The 7,197-nt window shown below is 46.1% G+C and overlaps 1 non-coding gene across 1 annotated transcript; it reads right to left on the reverse strand.

Moving 5' to 3' along the window:
* Nucleotides 1–5,620: 5,620 nt before the first annotated feature.
* LOC119505842 lies at nucleotides 5,621–5,725 on the reverse strand. The gene has a single exon (XR_005210877.1). It is a non-coding gene; the product is annotated as a U6 spliceosomal RNA (small nuclear RNA).
* Between the last annotated feature and the right edge of the window lie 1,472 nt (nucleotides 5,726–7,197).

Here is a 7,197-nt window from a genome sequence, read left to right on the forward strand (position 1 = left end):
CCGCCGCCGCCCACTTTCGGTTTCCCAGCACGGCCGCCGCCGCCGCGGATCCCGGGTCACCACCAGCGGCCGCCCCGCCCCGCCCCGCTCGGCCCCGCCTCTCTCGGGCCCGCCCCGCCCCCGGGCCGCCCGGCCTCGGCTCTGCGCACGCGCGGCCGCCGCGGCACACGCCGGCGTCCGCGCGAGGGAAGGAAACGGACGCCGCCTAGCGGTTTCTGCGCGTGCCCACGCACGGGCCGCCGGCGGAGGACGGCTGGGGGCGGGCGCAGGAGCGCCTCCTGGTGGGCGCCGCGGGGACCGCCCGGGGGCCGCCCACCCTGCCCGGGCCGGGCCGCCAGCACCCCGGGCTCGGGCGGGGCGGGGGACGCCTGCTCGTCCGCCTCCTCGGGCTCTGGGGCGCTCGCTCCCTCCGCCCCTGGGCTCTCCCTGTCCACTGCTCGTCGCCTTCAGGTCCTTTCTCAGAAAAGGGACGGTGGCTGCCGCCTCTAAAATTTCAGCGTCTCTCCGGGCTTTGCTTGTCTTCCAGTTGCCTCCTGTCCTCTTAAAAGGAAAGCTCTGGGAGCAGAGGGGTCTTGGGTTTCTTCCTGGATCCATTCCCAGAGCCTAGGGTGATGCCAGGCACGTGATACGCATTGAATGCAGATTTGACCAATTCATTTATTCATCGATCCACTCATTCGAAGTTACTCGACACCTGGTGCCTATTCGCTTATCTCTACTGCGCTTCAATTCTGCCAACATTCCTGTTTCATACTCCTTCAACCAGCATTGGACGCTTGAACAGGCCCTCCTGTGAATTCAACCAGTATTTTTTTTATGACTTCGATATATGATCGAGATAGAATAAACTGCACGCTTAAAGCGTACAATTTGATAAGTTCTGACATAGGTACACACCTGTGAAATCATCACTACCATCAAAATAATGAATATATCCGTTGTCCCCCAAGGTTTCCTGTGCCCCTTTATACAATCCTTTCCTCCCTGTCCTCCCCCCAACCCCAGCCACTGATCTGCTTTTTGTTGCTATAGATTAGTTTGCATTTCCCAGAGTTTTCTATAAATGGAATCATGCAGTATGTATTATTTTGGGGGCAGGGGTCTGGCTTCTTTCACTCAGCATAATTATTATGCGATTCAGCAGCATGCATCAAAAACTTGGTTCCTTTTTGTGGCCGTGTAATATTCCACTGTATGGTTATACTCAACCTACCTAGTACCTGCTGTGCCACTTCCAGGTATTTACCCAAGAAAAATGAAAGGGTATGATCACACAGGACCTGCAAAAGAATGTTCACAGCAGCTTTGTTCCAGCCCAAAATGGCAACAACCCAAATGCCCATCAGTAGGCCAACAGATAATCAACCCCTATTTATTGAGCACCTGCTGCTAAATAGCAAACTTTTATGGAGCTTCTGCTTTGGGAATGCACAAGCCAGTGCTTAAGGAACTTTCCGTTTAGTGAAAAGATGCAGTGGGCATGAGAAGGTAATCTGGAAGTAGATCTTGGAAAGCCTGATATCCCATTGTTGGGGATTGAATCATGTCCTCCACAAAGCTCTTAATCTGAGTTCCCATGGGTGTGAACCCATTTGTAAACAGTATCTTTGAGGATTATAAATTGAGTCAAGATATGGACTCATTTGTGACTAGGATCCTGAAGATTCCATTTAGGTGGGGCCAAACTGAATTGGGGAGGCTTTATAAAGAGAGGGAATTTGGATACAGTTGGAGGAAGCCACAGGAAGAAGCCAGCTGTCTGGTTAGAGTGACCCGAGAAGAGGAAGCTCAACAGGTGACAGAGGCAGAGACGCAAGCCAGCGCCAGGATACTCCGGGCTTCCGGGAGAAAGCCTGGCTTTGCCCACGCCTTGATGTTGGACTTCTAGTCTCCAAAAACGTGAGACAGTAAATTCCTGTTAAGCCAACTAGATGGTAGTTGTCAGAGTCACCTTGGCAAACGAGGACACCCATACTCAGGAGTTTGGGCTTTTTCCCAAAGTCAATGGAGAATGTTCAAAGTTTCCAGCAAGGGTCTTTGGACACTGTTCTCCTTCATATTCCCACATCTGGTCTCTAAACCTGCCCCAAAGTCTCTCCCTAGGACCTCTCTCCTCCCCGCCCTTCTGTTTCGGGCTGTTTCAGCTGTCTCTTGCCTGCCGTCTCTCACCTCCAATCTGCTCCACACATTGCAGTGGATTTAATAGATCTAAAATACTGCCAGCCCGCATTTGGATTCTTCAGTGCTGCTCCTCTGGCTACACATCCCAAATGGGAAAGGTGTGAAAAGAAGCTCCCAAGCTGAGAGAGTGCCAGTGGGAGTAGGAATTCAGAAAAAACTCCAGAGTCCAAAATGCAAAATTAACCGTAAGATGATGTGAGCTGTCTTGAAGTCTGTGATCCTTTATCCTTGCAAAGGTGTTGCATGTTTGGCCTGTCCTATATAGAAAGAAAAATGATGCTCTGCAGGTAGTTTCTTCTAATCAGCTTTATTGAGGAATATTTTACACATAAAAATCTTTTAAGTGTACAGTTTGATGTGTTCTGGCCAATGTAGTCGATCATCAAACCACCCCCACACTCAAGATCTAGAACAAGTCATCACCCTTGAAAGTGCCCCCATGCCTCTTGTCAGTGAGTCCCCTTCCCCCATCCCCGGCCCCTGGCCACCGCTTCCCTGATTTCTGTCATGATAGCTTTGCCTTTTTTAAAATGTCATATAAATGGAATTATACAGTATGTAGTCTTTCCTGTCTGATTTCTTTTATTTAGCATAATGCTTTTGAAATTCATGCATTTGTTGTATAGATCAGTATTTCATTACTTTTCATTGCTCATTAAGATTCCATCGTATGGCTATACCACAATTTGTTTATCCATTCACTGATTGATATACTTTTGTGTTGTTTCTAGTTTGGGTCTGTTAGGAATAAAGCTGTTATAAATATTTGCATACAGGTCTTTGTGTGTTTGTATGTTTTCCTTTCATACTTAGGAGTAGAATGTCTGGTGTTGGGTAAATGTATGTTTAAGTTTATAAAAAACTGTGAACTCTTTTCTAAAGTGGCAGCACCATTTTGGATGCCCCCCAGCAACATATGAGAGTTCCAGTTTATCAAAATCCTCCCCAATACTTGGTATTGTTCATCTTTTTAATGGTAGCCCTTCCAGTGGCTGTATAGGGCTATCACATTGAAAAGTTTGCATTTCCCTGATGATGAATAAGTTGGGCATCTTTTCAGGTCTTTATTAGACCTTTATAAATGTTCTTTGGTAAAGTGACCATTCTGCAGGTGGCTTTTTGGCCGAGACATATCGAGGGTGGGGGGCAGGGTTCTCAGACATCCTTGTGTAGCTGATAGAGACAGGACAGATTAGGAAACTGTGTTTATTTCTTTGGATTGTGGTCCAAGGTTGAAGCATTTTAATAATTCACTCTCATGCTCTGGATATAGTCGGATTTAGGAGAATTAAGGGAAGAATGAGAAGACACAGATGGTTAATCTTTAGGCACAGTGGTTCTTACCCTTTTTGGGGGAAGTCAGTATATGGGAAAGCAACACAGAAATACAAAATTTGGCTGTGATTTCGAAGAGGGTTTGGAGTCCCTGCAGCCCCACTGTGAACCCGTGTTAAAAACTACCTTAGAGGAAGGCACATGCCCTGAGGCCAAAGAGCAGAGTTGCTAAAACAGATGAAACTCAGAGGAAAGGCGCTCTCCCACAGGAAAGCCCTGGCTCACCTGTGTACCACAGGCATGGGGTCAGGAGCACCTGAGACCCTCAGGAGAGGCAGGCACACTTCCCAGGAGCTGTGCAGAGGGCCTTGGGTGGCCTTTGGGGTCCATAAGGTGGTTGGACAGGGGAGCAGTAACACCTGGCCAGCAGGTAGCAGGCTGGGAGGTAATGGGTGCCTTTCCAGGTGCTTCCCAAGAGAGTTAAGGAGAACAAGTATGATGGTCCATTGTTTGTGTCCATGTGGCTGGGTTATGGTGGCAGTTGTTTGGTCAAACCCTGGCCTTGTTGTTACTGTGGAGGCATTTTGAAGACGGGATTAGCATCTATAGTCGGCTGAGTTTAAGTACAGGACATGTCCTCCATAATGTGGGTGGGCCCCATCCAATCAGCTGGAGGTCTTGGAGCAGGGACTGAGCGTTCCAGGGATCCAGGCCGCACCCTCCACTCCTTGCATTAGGTTGAATTTCCAGCCCAGTGAATTCGGGCTCAAGAGCTCAACTGTCCTCTCACGGGGTGTTGAGTGCACATCAAGGCCCAGGTGTGAGGAAGGAAGATGGATTTGTCGCCAGTGCTTCCTAGACTGAGAAAGGTGGAGACATTTCCACTGTGGAAGTTCCATCTGAGCCCCTTCCTGCATTTTTGCCCACATTGGGGGAGCCTGTTCATTTGGAGACAGCCAAACCCAGACACCTGTGCAAGCAGCCAGGCCCGAAGCTACTGGTCAATTGAGTCGCCCTGCCTCTACCCATTCCCTCATTCATCAGACCCTCCATCCTCCAGCTTCAACATCAGCCTTTAGAATGGGGGAAGATGGCAACCACGTTCCAAGAAGCCATCTGTAGCTCATTTTGTTTCTTTCTCACCTGAGAGATTTTTCCACCTTTGAAATGCAGCCCAGGGCCTCTTGTACTTTGCAGCTACTGCAGGCAGCTTTACAAATGTCTCTTTCATCCTCTAAAACTTAGAGCAGAAACTTTAGAGACCTCTAGTTGTACTTATCTCACTTCCCATCTGAACTCATCTATTTCTTTTCTACATTGTCTCCAAAAAAACAAAAACAACCCAAAGAACGAAAACAAAACAACACTCACACTTCTGTCACATTATGGACCACCAAATAAGCCCTCAGGCTTTGATGTGGCATCACTCAGTGTCTGACGCGGCTCCTCTCCCGGGAGAGCCTCCTCGAAGGCCCCACCACAGAGTGACAGCCCTCATCTGGACCCCAGATGAGCCTATTTACTCCTCAAAAAGGTTGATGCAGAGAAGAAGTTAGGAAGTAATTCCATGGCTCATCTCCCCAAGAGTAACTTGGAAAATGCTTTACATTTTATTCACCTTTATTCTGAGTTGTTTAATCACCAATAACTTTAGCAACACTCCTTTTATTTTTCCAAGTTCAGTTTTATTAAAATTATTTGGCAATTTAGGTAGCAGTACAAAGTCTTTGAGACTACTGGACACATTAGACATGAGTTGTTTTGATTTGTTGAAGGGTTGGGTGCATGTACTTTCTAAATCTCCTGCATTTCATTACCTAATGGCAAAATGCCTTAAGTTTCTCTATCAACAATAACCTATTATTCGTAGAACAGAAATTTGTAAAATAAGATTAAAAAGAATAAAATCCACAGATGTTAAAAAATTCCCTTCAAATATTAAGAACATAAAAAGTATGTTAAAGATATGTACATTTAGTCCTCCCAGTAGCAAGGCATGCATTTGATGTCTGTAGTTTCATGCTTCTATTTATTACTAATTACAATTGAGAGAGCAAAGAGATTTCAAAAGCTATAAAACCGTTACTGACATTTCCAGTATGGTTCCAATGGCATTAGAGCACAAAACCAGGAGAGCACCTGATTTGGCCTTTAAAATCACACAATAAATATGGAAATGTTTCATGAATTTTCGTGTCATCCTTGTGCAGCGGCCAAGCTAATCTCTGTATTGTTCCTATTTTAGTATATGTGCTGCTGAAATGAGCACAGCAACACTCTTTTTAAAAACAAAGCCCCGACATATTCAAAGCTATGTCTGCATATGCAACACTGCTCATGGGTGCTTTCTGCTAACATAAGGTCAGCAAAAATGGGTCTAGGACAAAAAGTGTCTTTGGACAGATCTACCTTTGGCTTGCTCCCTCTCCCATCAGCAACTGCCTGCCGAACAAAGGCAGAGAAACTTCTAGGCAGCTCTGTTTGTTTTAACTGGGTAAGGAGAAAAAACTAAGCTAAACTAAACTAAAAGCAAAAGGAAGAGATTGTCTGAGCTCTGCTGAAATCTAGGCTCTGGTAAAGCTAAGGATGTGCTGATCAAGCAAAACCCCTTAATCTGCCCACAAAGGCTTCCAAGGTGAGTCAGCTAAAAAGGGCTAATCCCCCAGAGAGCTGATCCCCAGAGCTGGAGAGCCTACACAGTGACAGAACACTGGAAAAGAGGAGATAATGAGAGCTTAAAGAGATATTGTGCAGAGAAAGGTCACGGAAACAACACAGGGGCCTCACCTTTGGCCTCTCACCAGCTGTGGGTGGTTTGCACAGCTCAGCCCTGGACAGGGTCAGAAAGAGGGATGATTCCGAGGATGTGGCTATTAAGAGTTATCAGCCGACTTAGAGGCCCAGGTGGGGGTAGTGAGAGGGAAGCGGAGTCACAAATACTCTCAGAATCAACTACAATACAGATGCTGAAAGAGTCAATAAACCAGATGGTACAAAAATTGTACCGCAATGGATGCTAGGGGTGAGGAAAGGAGGAGGAGAAAGACAAAAGAACAAAATCTCAAGAATATTTAAAGGAATATGAAAATATCCAGCACCCAACAAGGTAAAATTCACAATATCTAGCATCCAATACAAATGACCAGGTGTGCAAAGAAGCATCGCGAGGAGAAAAAACTATCAATAGGAACAGACCCAGAAATGACACCAATTATAGAATTCATACCCAAGAACATTAAACAATTATAATTATCCTCCCACCTCCCGCCATGCTCAACAGAAAATGGCCATTCAGGAAAGTCACAGACAGATGATGACATTTACTTAATTTTCATCTCAGTCCTGAGGGACATAGTTTAATCCCTGGGGATTTTCACCCAGATGAGGAAGTAAGAGTGTGGGAAAGGGAACACCATAGGAACTGAGAGTTGGAAGGTTTTTGTGTTTAAGTTCATTAGGAGACCTGTAAATAGTCATGTCATGGTTAATTCCATCTGTCAACTTGGCTAGTTCATGGTGTTCAGTCATTTGGACAAGCAAACAATTGTCTGATGGTTACTATCGGGACATTTCATGGGCTTCAGTAAGTTGATTGGATCTATGACTGATGACGTCTTCAAAAATGAGGAGAGTCTTCTCATCCAATCAGTTGGAGGCCTTAAAACAAGAACTAAGGGGTTCAGCAGTCAGAAAGAAGAATTTCTATCTGCATTTCAGCCAGCCAGCTTTTTTCTGAGAAAT

Source organism: Choloepus didactylus, chromosome 10 (assembly GCF_015220235.1).
Source record: "Choloepus didactylus isolate mChoDid1 chromosome 10, mChoDid1.pri, whole genome shotgun sequence".
In the NCBI taxonomy this organism is placed as follows: Eukaryota; Metazoa; Chordata; class Mammalia; order Pilosa; family Megalonychidae; genus Choloepus; species Choloepus didactylus.